This window comes from Pundamilia nyererei, unplaced genomic scaffold (genome assembly GCF_000239375.1).
Source record: "Pundamilia nyererei isolate P.nyererei 1_Seehausen unplaced genomic scaffold, PunNye1.0 scaffold00002, whole genome shotgun sequence".
Taxonomy (NCBI): domain Eukaryota; kingdom Metazoa; phylum Chordata; class Actinopteri; order Cichliformes; family Cichlidae; genus Pundamilia; species Pundamilia nyererei.
In genome coordinates, this window is record NW_005187403.1 from 5,584,165 (window position 1) to 5,597,403 (window position 13,239).

At 42.3% G+C, this 13,239-nt stretch overlaps 1 protein-coding gene across 5 annotated transcripts in view; it reads right to left on the minus strand.

Moving 5' to 3' along the window:
• The window catches only part of ntng2b (netrin g2b), a 77,025-nt gene that overhangs the window by 43,943 nt on the left and 19,843 nt on the right, over positions 1–13,239 (minus strand). The window lies entirely within an intron of this gene.

Here is a 13,239-nt window from a genome sequence, read left to right on the forward strand (position 1 = left end):
TATTGCATGCATCCCTAGCTGGTGCTCGGACCTGAGAGCAGCCCTGCAGTTGGTCAGGTTTGGCCATGTAAAGTACAGCAGTCTAACTCCAGCTCCACTTTGAGGTACCTGCTCTCTGAAGTATGTACTATATGCACAGCATCAAACATCTAAATAAGGGAGCCTTAGCACATCCTGTTCTCCAGTCGGGACCTCAGAGGACTTTTCTCCTGAGCACAGCAGAGGCTGCCAGGAGTGACAGAGATATACATTGGAACAATTCAGGTTCCAATGTTTACCATTTTAGCTGGCCTTTCACTCCGCAGAGGTAATTAATATGCTGCTTTTTATTTCCTTTGCTGTTTCCTGTGATACTTTATGTGGTCACAATTTGTAAATGACTTTCTTACTCAGTTAAACACTGAATATATAACTTGCTTTAAGAGTTGGTTCCAGGAGGAGATTGTCTGGTTTCTTAAAATTTGTGGTCTGTAAGAAAATCATTTACGCTGCCAATGTTCAGTTCCCCTCTTTAACATGCAGTTTGCTTTAATGGGCATGTAAGCAATACTCATTATACTGTACATCTATAAACTGTACAGGCTCTTAGTTGTTACCCTGGCAACCCCCTGTAATCGTTTCGGGTTTTTGATTTTGCGTATTAGAAAAAAAAAAGTGTTAGTAAAGCCATGAATATAGCAGACCCTAGACTACATCCATAGCTCCAAAACAGGAGCAGGGTCCCCATGGAGCCTCTATAAGTGGGATGTAGATATCCAGGGGAAGGATATGGAGTAAAGAGCAAGTGAGGAAACAAATTAAATTTGCTGATGCTGGTGTGCTGGTTTTTCTTCTTCTTCTTCGTCTTTTCAAAATTTCATTTAAATTAAACTTTGGCCCTTTTTTTGTTAACAAATGAAGAAAATTGTGTGGTGAAGGGAAAAGAACATAAAATAATAATTGGTTTTGGTTTTTCTTGCTATATTCATGATCATTTCTGGCATTTTTGACACCTTCATGTTTTGCCTGCCTCTGCCCTAAATACATCAGTCATTCACCAGGCATCAAATACTGCCACTTTGTCAAATCTGCCAGCGTCTTGCAGATGTTTTCATAGGCACTGGTATCATGACACACCTTGAAACCTTACAATGGCAACACCGAGATAAATCTATCTCCTAACACATCTGACATCAGATTTAAATGCACTGGTATACGTGAGCTTCCTTTCAGTCATGCAGGGTTAATGTTGTGGACAGAAATGTCTTAACTCAAGCAACAGTCTTTTCCTAAACCTCACAAAGCACCCGAACAAGAGAAAACAAAAGCAGAATCAGAAGTGAACCAAAGTTTTAAAATGCAAAGCTCCCAACAAGAACTGCAGTGTCCTGGCTGATGAAGTTGTCACTCCACTGCCACCCCTTACACTGCTTAATTGAATTCAGTTCAGTTCAATTTCTACAACACCAAATCACAAGAGGAGTCGCCTTAAGGCCTTTTATATAATAATAGAGAGGAAACCTCAACAATCAACCAAGGACTTGGTGACGGCGGAAAGGAAAAACTCCCTTTTAACAGAAAGAAACCTCCAGACTCATAGAGAGGCAGACACCTGCCGTGACCAGTTGGGCCAGTGGGTGACGGCACTGATGAAAAGGAAAACCTTGTGTTTTTTAGTGCAGCGCCATGGGACGTGTGACCGAACAGTAAAGCCAGACACACTGAGATGAGAACCATCAACCAACCGTGCTGACTGATCAACCCCTTTAGACAATGAATCAAAATGATAACATTAAAAAAAGCTTAAAATATGTGACATCATTAAAAGTCATTAATAGCATTTGTATTTGAAGCTGCTGAGTAGAATCTTAGATTTTTTGATTCTGCATCAAAAACAATTAGAAAACCTCTCATGCAGCCAGAAACTATCATTCATTCCTTTATGCGCTTTAGTTACAGTTAAACTAATCTCTGTGTTTAGTATAGAGACAGAAATGAGAAAGCCCCACATCGACGTTTTTGCTTGGGCGATCGTGGCTCAAGAGTTGGGAGTTCGCCTTGTAATCGGAAGCTTGCCAGTTCGAGCCCCGGCTTGGACAGTCTCGGTCGTTGTGTCCTTGGGCAAGACACTTCACCCGTTGCCTACTGGTGGTGGTCAGAGGGCCCGGAGGCGCCAGTGTTCGGCAGCCTCGCCTCTGTCAGTGCGCCCCAGGGTGGCTGTAGCTACAATGTAGCTTGCCATCACCAGTGTGTGTGACTGGTTGTGTAAAGAGCTTTGGGGTCCTTAGGGACTAGTAAAGCGCTATACAAATACAGACCATTTACTTTCTTTTTTGTTTTGTTTTCTTTGTTTGGTCGTCTCTACATGATTCTGATGAAAAGTTATTGCACTATAAATAACATATGCTGAATGTTATCACCCATGAATAGATGCACCCTCAAAAGTCAGTGACCACTGTGATGGGTGACCCTTATTAATTCGTACACACAAGACATATTTTACTGGCATTTGGCACTTGGCAGGTGGTAATTTAAGAGCCTGCATGCCAGCATTGTAATATTCATGATGCATGATGCAGCATGAATGATGCAGGCTGGCTGACACTGTCGTACTGAGGCAGACATGTCACTGCATCTTAAGCCCTCTTTCACTAAAGAGAGAGTCCAGCCTTTTGCTCCAGCCGGCCCCCGGTTGTCTTGAGCTCACCGTGTGACTGTGCTGGATATTAGAGTGCAGCCTCCCTGCAGAGTCCTTACTGCTGCTGAATGTGTTTTAATGAACACTACAGCAAAGACTAACACCTGGGGAGAGAGGAAATTGGGTGTGAGTTGGAGGGAGGGAGTCTTTATACATCCTCCTTTATTTAAGATATAAACAAGGAAGATGGCCTAATAGATGAAGGGAGGCAGCTGGGTGTGTGTACGTTCGTGGGGAGGCAGGGGGGTGAAAAAGTGATGAAGAAATAGAAACTCCGGGACAATATGCAACGTTCTTCCTGTTGTGTGGTCCCCCGCAGAGTCCTGAAACCCCCAAGGGCGATATAGATCTTTGCAGGATCTTTAAGTTGTTTTTTTAGGCTTTTTAAGCTGTTGCGTATATCACAAAACTCATATGTGGATCTCTTCTCTCTGATGGCATATACCCGCTGTATGAACTTGAAACTTGAACCATGAATGCACTTACAAATCTGTTTTCAGAAATTAGCATTGTGCAAACACATTTGCAAACCTACACCCACAGGCTTTTACCCGTGTTTAGCCACTCATCTAATTACTTTACTATACATGCTTTCTTTTTGTTAGGTGCATGTCCTTTCATTTAAGCAGAAAAAAAAACTAGTTTGTAAAAAGTCTCCCAAAAGTCACTAAAACTTGAACATGTGCATTCACACCAGACGCAAACATACACGCGCGAATGCAAACAGTTTTTGTATTACAGCGCAATTTGTGTTTCTGTGCGTGCGTGTGTGTGTGTGCGTATGTGTTAAAGTCTAATTCCGGAGAGACCGTAGAGGGGAGAATGCCTGGGGAAGAGGAGCTGAGCTGGGATCATCCAGAGGACAAGGGTTAATATAATTATCCTGCTAAAACCTTGAGACTGAAAGAACATCATTAGTCATAGCAAGAGGAGAGCTACCCAAGCCGCAGGCCAGAGGAGATGAGGAGAGAGGAACAGAGGAGGAGAAAGGGGAAATAGGAAAGCAGAGCTTCAAAACCCCACCAGTGCAGTTAGCAAGACAATTAGCACAAAGAGTAAAACTTGGGGGTCCTTGTTAAAAAAAGAAGAAGAAAGGACAGTGTTTAATAGCACTCTAAGCAGTGGCTGAAACTGTGTCGCTTATTCAGTAATTGTTATATTCTGCTTAATAATCTCTCTATAAATGAATTACTGGAGGAAAAAAATGAATTGAATGAAATTACAGTCATATTTAAACTATATACATAATGATGCTCTTTTGAGGCAAATTCTCAGCATAATTTTGCAATAAATGGAATGAACTCTGCTTTAAGGAGGTTTAACATGAAGCCGTTTTTATCGAAGGGCACAGTATTTTCTATTCATAAGCATAATAAAGACCTCAAAGATTCACTTGGAGCAGGTGAATTCACTGATCAGTCCTCCTATTGTCACTTCAGGTGAAATATGTGAGGATGGTGGGCATAACTTGTGTGGTGGGGGTGACTTTGTATGAAATATTGAAAGGGATGGGGAGCAGCGTACAAACTACAGGGGAGCCCGCGTGGGTTGTCTTAATAAGACCCAAGCACCTCTGAAAACATGATTTGTTAAAGTTCAGGGAGAAGGAGTCACGTTTGCTGTTACGACTCTTTCAACAAACAACGACTCTTTGACCGACCTTGCAACTCTCCGTGAGTTTGTAGCGCTGAAAGATGCACAGGTGACTTGTTCCTATTATTAATGCAAAAAAAAAAAAAAGAAACCCCACCCTAAACTCTACTGGCGAAGTTAAGGTTTTGCTAGCCCACTGTATGTAGCCAAATGACAGAAACTGGGTTGTTTATGAACACATAACATAACAGAATGACATATACGGGTGGCGATAATCACCAGAAAACTTTCAATTCAATTTGATATATACAGGCCCAAATCCAAATAGTAGTCTCTCTATTGTAAAGATGCTACAATAATGCAGAGAAAACCCCAACAATCAGACAATTCCCTGTCAGGAAGAATTTGGCAACAGTGGGGAGGAAAAACTCTCTTTTAACAGGAAATAACTTCTAGCAAAATCAGGCTTAGGGAGGGCAGTCATCTGCCACGACCGGTTGGATGTGAGCGGAGGGGGACGGATTATAAGACTCTGTGGAAGAGAGCCAGAAATGAATGCATACACTTCCTACAATCATTATAATAAGATTCTTATTAATAGAGATAATGATTAGAAATAAACCATATCAAGTGCTTTATGAATGCTGTACATTTTTCTAGCCACGCAAAAAAGTGGCATGATTTTTTTTAATGCTTGAAAAATAAAGCATGGCTGTCAATTACAACAATTGTCTAATCTATTACTTTAATCTTTTAAAATTTAATCTGTTAAATGTTGCTTTTAAACTTAAGCTGTTATTTACTAGGGGTGCAACGATACACAAAATTCACGGTTCGGTTCGGTTTGATACTTTGGTGTCACGGTTCGATATTTTTTCGATACAAAAAAAATGTTCATGCCTTTTTAATTTGTCATTTATTAAAATTAAAAAAATATATTTTAACTCAAAAGTACAGTTTTTAAATTTAATGTTGCTGAAATAACAAAGTAATAAAAAAATTAATCTATCTGATCGAGAAATCACTCATCTTTGGAAAAGAGAGTTTATTACAGAGAAATGGCTCTTTCCAAAATAAAAGCTATACTTTACGCTTCTTCTGGGCTATATTCTCAGCAGCATATTAAACATATCAGGTCCCCATAAGGAGAATCATGTGCTAACAGCTGTCTAAATGACTCGGGTAAAGTTTGTAGCATGCTTGTTGTTTTTGTCTGCTTCCACTTGTCTTTGCACTAGGATGATGTCGGCGTAAATGTGCAGTCATATTCGTTGTGTTCCCACTAGTGCTGTCAGCGTTAATCTGAAATGACGTTAACGCCACAACACGGCAAATCTCTGTTAACGAGCTACCGCGGATCACCCTGTGCGTGGGGCTAGACGGCCAACATGTTAACGAGCTAACTGGGCTAACACACTAGTTCCCACCCATGTAATTGAGCATTGCGTGGCACATCCAACATACTGTTTTACTTTAGTCCATGACGCGCTTACCTTCAGAGTCATGCGTCACATGAAAACCAAAATAGTTCCTAACGCCACATCTGAATGAGGGTGGGGGAGGTTCAATTTGCCATGTTGCAAGGAGCTTAACTTCTGTCTCGCTAGCTTGCCCTGCGCTCAGTGAATCTGCGTTCGACTACTCCGCCTAGGCTGCACTGTCGAGTTCAGATCTACAGAGCGCTCAACACAGACAGCATAGTCAGAAGGAAAGTTGATCAAATAAATTAAAAATTTTGTATTGTTCGATACATATGCGTACCGAACCGAAAGCACTGTATCAAACGGTTGAATATCGATACGAGTATCATTGCACCCCTATTATTTACTTATTTATCCGTGGGTACGTAGAGTACAGGTTAGCCCATTTGCCGAGCACGTGAAAGATTCCTTAACTGAGATTGGGAAGACTCCTTGGTACTGTTGCGTCAGGAAGAGAATTTGGTGTAAAACTCTTGGCCAAATCGAGAGAGTAGCTGAAAGAAGCTTGTGTTTATTTGTTACTTTTAGTACAAATTGCATTAATTAACCATAATACACTATGCAGCATATATAACTTTGTTAATATTCTCTCATTTATTTTTGGAGACTTAATATCAGATTGCTGGTTAGCTGAGAAACACAAAAGTACACAGCCAACTAAACTGACGTTATGATTAATAATTTAGCTTTTTCATAATGTGATAAATGAAAAAAAGGTGTTAATTCTTTATTCTTTGTGTATTTAGCAGCTAATTAAAACTTACAAGGAATATAGGAGAAACTGGTCAGTAAACTGAGCTATTTACTAAACTCTACTCCTTCACTACCATAGCAGGAAGTTGCAGCAAGTTCTTGACCTTGAAAAGCACAGTTGACAGAACAATATCTTGTTATAGAGTTTTTGGCTGGGCTACATCAGCAGATAAAGATGAGTCTTCAGCAGATGACAAAAAAGTCAGAAAAGTGCTGAGAATTATTGAGAAGGCGAAAACTTGCAGACTGCAGTACAGCTGAAAGGTCTGGAGGTAGCGGTTTAGAGCCATTTCAGGTCTATTTCTATACAATGGATTTCCCCAAACCCTGCACTAGACAACCTGTCCAGCATGTGTGTCCCCTCCTTTCAGCCTGTAACAACTGAGACTGGCTCCATCCTCCCCTGGAGACCCTGAACTGAATAAGCAATTAAGAAAATGAATGGATGTTCTCACTTAATCACTTAACGTGATCAACAGTATTGGCCTGACGGTTGTGGAAGGTGTTAATTATCATTAATAGCTGTAACAACTCAATATTTTTCTTATTCTCTAGTCTCTTTTTTTCTGCTGCCTTGTTTTGCTGGTTTGAAAACTTTGAGACTCCGCGGCACATGATGGGACGATGCTGCTGTAAGAGCGAAAGTCTCCGACATCAAACGGCGGCTGATCACAGTGTGAGCCGTTGTGTTCCTCGCAGACAAACACACATTGTCTCTCACGTTGAGGTGCCAGTTGACGAGTTGTTTACCTGTCTAGATGTTAGTAATGACAGACGCCTTCCAGGAGCGAAGACGCTGTGTGCTTTTGAGCACGCCACGCCTGTAATAATGCGATGCTAATTAATGTGGCCGACTGAGAACAAGCCATCTTTCCAAGGACACCCTCCCTCTACCTCATGTTCTCCCACTTACAATTCCCAGCATGCTTTTCAGCTTTAAAGCACGCTTGCGGTATCAAGAGATTCCCCCCTCACCAGATGCTGGGTAGGGCATGATGCTGGCGCATGGTGGGGAGTATTCTTTATTGTATTTGTGAATTTAAAAGGATGGTTATGGGATGAGTTGGCGAGCGTGGGCGAGGGCGTTTAAGAAGAAAAGAGAAATCAATCGAAGAGGGCGGGGATTAAAGAAAATAAATTAATCTGTGAAACAAAAAAAAAGACGTGGAATAAAGGGAAAACAGGCAAAATCGCTGACTATAACTTTCTTCCCTTTGGAGGGGAAATAAACTGTGATTATCAAATCAGTTACAACCATTGTGTCATAAATCATCGCATATGAGGGGAGCAATGACACATTCCTCATTCCGGTCCCTCAGCTTTCTGCATGCCTTTCTTTTCTGGGGGAGTGCTCATGAATGATTTAAAAAGTGATCCGTTTCGGAGCCTCGGCTGCCTCGGAGGGAGATAACTCGGAGGGGAGGAGTCTGGGCGAAGAAAGGGTGGGCCACGCATGAAGGTTCCCCGAACATACGAGCCACCACCTTTATGTTCTCCTCATCGCACATCAAGCACAGACTGTGTATTTCATTCATGAAGGGTGGTGAAAGGTGGCAGTATTCAAGCACAAAGCAGTTTTCCTCATCAAACAGAATAAATGCGGAAGTTTTCAACTGTAGTTGGGAAATGCGGCGAGTATGTGGCGAGACTGTGACACTATGCGAGACTATGATGTGCACCGCGGCGGTGGCTGTGTGTGAACTGGAGAATAATATTTACAGAGCATCGCACCTCGCATCATTCATCACAGAATCACACACCCCAGCTAGTCCCATGAAACTAGGAGTTAATCCATCATCTGCCTCCCTCTTTTCTCCCTCTCCCCTCTCCCCCACCTGATCCAGGCTTATACCTCCCATCCTCTCACCTTCACTCTTGCAAAGGACACGAAAGGAAACTTTGGTGGGATTCAAAAATAGCGTGACAGTCTCCAAAGTCAAAGTCACCCTTGGAAGATAATCAAGACATGAAAAAGACCGGAGGCTCCAAAAAAGAGAGAGCAGAGCAGAGGCATCTGCTCTCCGGTGAGGGAAACGGACACACGCCGAGGCCTCCGAGATCTCCCACTACCTGCCCCGTCATCCTCATTCATGTTTCTACTACAACGATAGAGCTTTGTAACAATTGGATTAAGCACTGAGAGCCTTTCGGGGTCTAATTAGTCCTTCCTGTAGGATGGAGTGCAACTGCAGGGTTACTTAATCAGGGTTACTTAAGGATCGTGACTTCCAGGTTTTAATGAGTTACAACTTCTTAGCATTGTAATTCACGTCACTGTCAGAGCTGCTAAAAAAAACAACAATAAAGGATTAAATTAAAACAACTTTTCTTTGAAGCAGTCCTTCATAAAATGCAATTTTATTTAAAAAAACAACAACATAAAAACAACATTTAAACTTTAGATCAATAAAAGGAGCTGCAGTCTGTTGTATTCAAAGGTACCAAAGAGAAATTAAAGTGGGGCATTAAAGTGACAGATTAACTGATTTTAAGGTTTAATGGATGGAGAAGTGCTCTTTATTGTTAATTAATTTTTTTGTTCATTCTGCAACCCCTCAGATATTATACAATCCTCCGAGGAAAGGGAGCCCAGATAGGAGCCTCTGCTCCAGACAGCGTGGACTCGTTCACAATGTGTGTTGCCCATGTCGTGTTTCGTTTTGGGTTTTGCGGTGTTATTTAATTAGATTCAATTAAAACGTCTTCATAAAGAATCTAAAGATTTGGCACCAGAAATGTCCCCCCTTTCACGTCACTGACTGATGGCATTAACACACTAGCTGCCTGTGGATATCCCATCAGTACAATGGAAATCTGTCAGTGCAAAGTGTAAACACACACACACTGATTTTGAATGTTGGACTCTGGTAGAATCAGCACGTTTCCTCGTAGGTGATGAATAGCGTACCTAACGAGGCGCAATAAAATAATTTACATTAAAAAACTAACGTTCCTAAAAAAAGGTCTTTAAATTTCCTCTATTTTTTTCTCAAAGTTGAAACACATCTCATTATAGATAATATTCATGACTACAGCATTTTACTTAACAGAAGTAAAGCCATTTGTTGGAGAATTACAAAGGACTTCTGCTGCAACGGCTGTTTTGATAAAACCACAAAAGAAGAAGATGTACGAGTACATGAAAGAATTCACACAAAACTCCTTTTACTGCTCTTTCCCTCTGCAACATGTTAACAAACACCAGGAAAGTTTTCTGTGCCAGCTTGTTCCAGTCTGTGAGGAGATGGAGAGCTTAAACCTCTCAGCACATTAGCTGTCAGCATGGGGCCGGCACTGAGACAAACACAAACACACGACGGATAAATGAGTCGAGCAGACATGAAACGACATGACCGTGTAAAAACACTCTGAATATCATTAGCATTCATGTGCCTTGTTTCCTGCCTGGTCAGCTCTTAACTCATTTTCACTATTGGAGAATAATTAGTTGTTGGTAAAAGATGGGCCTTTCAGACAAGACTGGGCCTACCAGCTGTAATTAGTGTTTAAAGCCCAGAGAACGTTCTTTGTGTTCCTCTGCCTGCAGATGTATTTTCAGTGGTATTGATATTAATACTCTTTACATATTTTAGCTGCCCAAGGGCCTCCTTATTTGAGATGAAAGGCTGTTAACATATTGCCAATTATTAAACAATTAGTAGTTGACAGTATTTGACAAAATGATGTTTCAAACTTTGTTTGGCCTTTGTCTAGTTGATTACTCTTTTGTGTTAAAATGAATATAATAAATAATAATGAACACGCAGTCTCTGCAATCGCCACCAGGGGGCAACTTCTCTGGTTGCAGAAACAAGTTTGTCTATGAGGAAATTACACCTCTACTCCCTTGATTTATTAGTTCAATAAACATTTCCCAGATTACTTTTTTGGTCCCAACTGCAAGTTTATTGCAATTCTTTTTTTTTTTTTAATAATATGATGTTTATTTGTAAATAATGACCAGTAACACAGGGTAAGCATTAACACATAGCTGCCTTGTGGCTGTGGACTCACTAAACTGTATAAGTGTGGAGCTTCCCTTTGTTTCCCAGGTGGATTTACCTCTCACTGAGACCCACTATCTGACTAGGTGATGTCATGGTGGCTAAGGTCATCTTTTGGATACAGTCTATGACTGTGACACGTCTCCCCTCACCATTTGTTCTGTAGTTTGCAGAAGCCTATAGATTTGAAAAAAATACCGATTGAATAAAAATGATAGAGGTGTCAGTGATGGGTTTATTTTACAAACATTGATACAAATTATGTGCACACAAATATTTAAAATCTGAATTTATATCCCCAGCTGCATACCAGGATCGTTAATGTTTTCTAGAAACATAATCAGTGCTGTAATGTACCTGCGCAAATCGCACCCATTACTCAGCTCACTGACAATGAGAAGTAAGAGACACTCAGACTACTTGGCTTCTCTTAAATGTCATCTTCTTCCATAAGCCAATCAAATCAAATTGAGAAGTTAGGCAGAAGCGAACTCGACGCTGCAGCGATTATGAGCGAGGGGAGAGAAACGCTGCAGACTCCTCATCCTGCTCCATCTCCTCCTCTCTGTCTTGGCCCCTAATCCACTTAGTTGCCTCTTTCCTGAGCTTAGAGCCTTTCCCTTATTCCATTATAAAGACCCACTGTACGACCTGCTGCTTATTTCATTAAAAAGGCCCTATCCATGACCCTATGTCTAATCCATAATGTAGACTACGGGCCAGGCACGGCCTGCTATAGTCCACGCCACGTTCCAGCTGACAGATGGAACACCGGGAACAGGGATGGAGAGAAGGAGGCCCAATGAATGAGGGAGAATTTGAGAGCTCCGCTTATGAGTGAAGCTTCCCGGTGAATGTGATTTCAATGATGTAAATGATGATAGAGCTGAGGCTGTGCTACTCTGCCTTTGATGGTTGGAGATGGCTTTCACATGGCCCATCAATGATATGGAAATGGCCAGATCTGGGGTTTGAATATAGCCTGCAAAATGAACATACAGCCCAGGGCTTTTAAAACCCCAAACACCTTGGCTTAGAGTTTCAATTGTAGTCAGTACTTTTGCTCATTACAGTTAACCTTGGGAGAACTTTGCAACACAAAGTGAGTGACGCTGAATCCTATGATAATATTCTATCAACCCGATCCAATTTAACTTTCCCCACGCTGCCTCTGTTTGACCTTCTCTCCACTCTGCCCACTTCAAAACCCCCCGCCCCACCTCTGGCTGTCCTCTACCCCAGATGCCCTCTCGCCGCTCGCCCGAGATCCGGTTTGCTGAGTGTTTTCATCGCGTCCACAAATCTAAATTTACAACCTCACTCTCATCAAATCCAACTTGCCTGCGTTTGCACTTAATGGCCTATCAGGTTACCTATTTATTGATAAAGCAGCAACATTTGCCCCCATCCTCCCCCAAGTACCTGACTTCCCGCATACCTGTGCCAGCTTTTTAGAGCCTGACCAGTCACTCTGACAATGCAGCGTCAGATAAAAGTGAAACGCTTTCCACAGAGGCAACATCTTACACCGTTTGATGGGAAAACAGCTTGCTCTGCTGTCTCTGTCCGCGGTCAGTTTGGGTTTTTAAAAAGAGTTAACCAATAATAATTACTTTTAACTGGGTTCAGTCAGAGAGCCACAGCTAGAGGCCCGGGGACATACAATACGGTCAGGAAGTGACTACAAGCCTCTCTCCATCGATAACACCAGCATATCTCATTACTGCTGCGACCTGTGGTACACTGCCACTCGGGCTTGATCATATAAAACCCATTTCAGCGTGCTGTCCCCGGCGGAGCTCCAGCAGAGTGGAATATTCATTATTCAAATTTTAAGCATTGGAAATCCTAATATGTTACTAAGGCCAGATGAGATGAGATGGAATGGCTTAGCCTTTTGTCCAGGGAACATTGACTAATCGTCTCGCTCCCCTAAAATCAATTTCCCAGCCGTAAGCATCAGACACTCCTGATTGTACTGTACTGTTGAGGACCCCCCACCACTATCACCTAATACTCCTCCTGGCTGCCCAGAATAACTTATTGATTACTGATTATGTTACGGGAGGTGTGGGTGGCCAGGGCGGAAGACGGACTGGCCTCAGTCATCTCCACAGAGCTAAATTTGGCTCCTCTGTCACCAGATCCAACACACGCTGACACTATCACCAGCTGCCACTGGCCCGGCTCTGAGGATGAAGAGAGAAGTTAAGAGACGTACACAAAGAGAAATTTCCCCCGAGCTAACAGTGTAGGTGTAGCTGTTTCAAGCAGAGTGGCACAGCGGGGATTTCATGTGTGATGATGAATTCTTAGATGCTGCGCGCTTGTAGGCCACTAAATAAAGAGTTTGCTCGAATATATCAAAGCCAGAAATGGTTGATTGTTACATTTTCGGAGTTTGGTTGCGGTTCTGGTTTGGCGAGGGACTATTGCAGCCAGGGGTCGATCCCTTGCTCTCTCTGATGCTATGCTGAGCCTGAAAAGTGGCTGTGATCAATACCTGCAGGCCCTTTCACCACTGCCAGAGGGCTGTTTGTGTTTGTGTGCGTGTGCTGTGTCAGCATCCACTCAGGACTTTATCAGACATCCCACCCCCCACCCCCATACCTTGACTCAACACACACACGCACAAACACACAAACACGCACACACAAAGGCCCCATCGGTCAACGCCTCACTCAAACAGTAGCTCATTTTCACTTTCCCCATCTCACTCTCAACCCCTGTC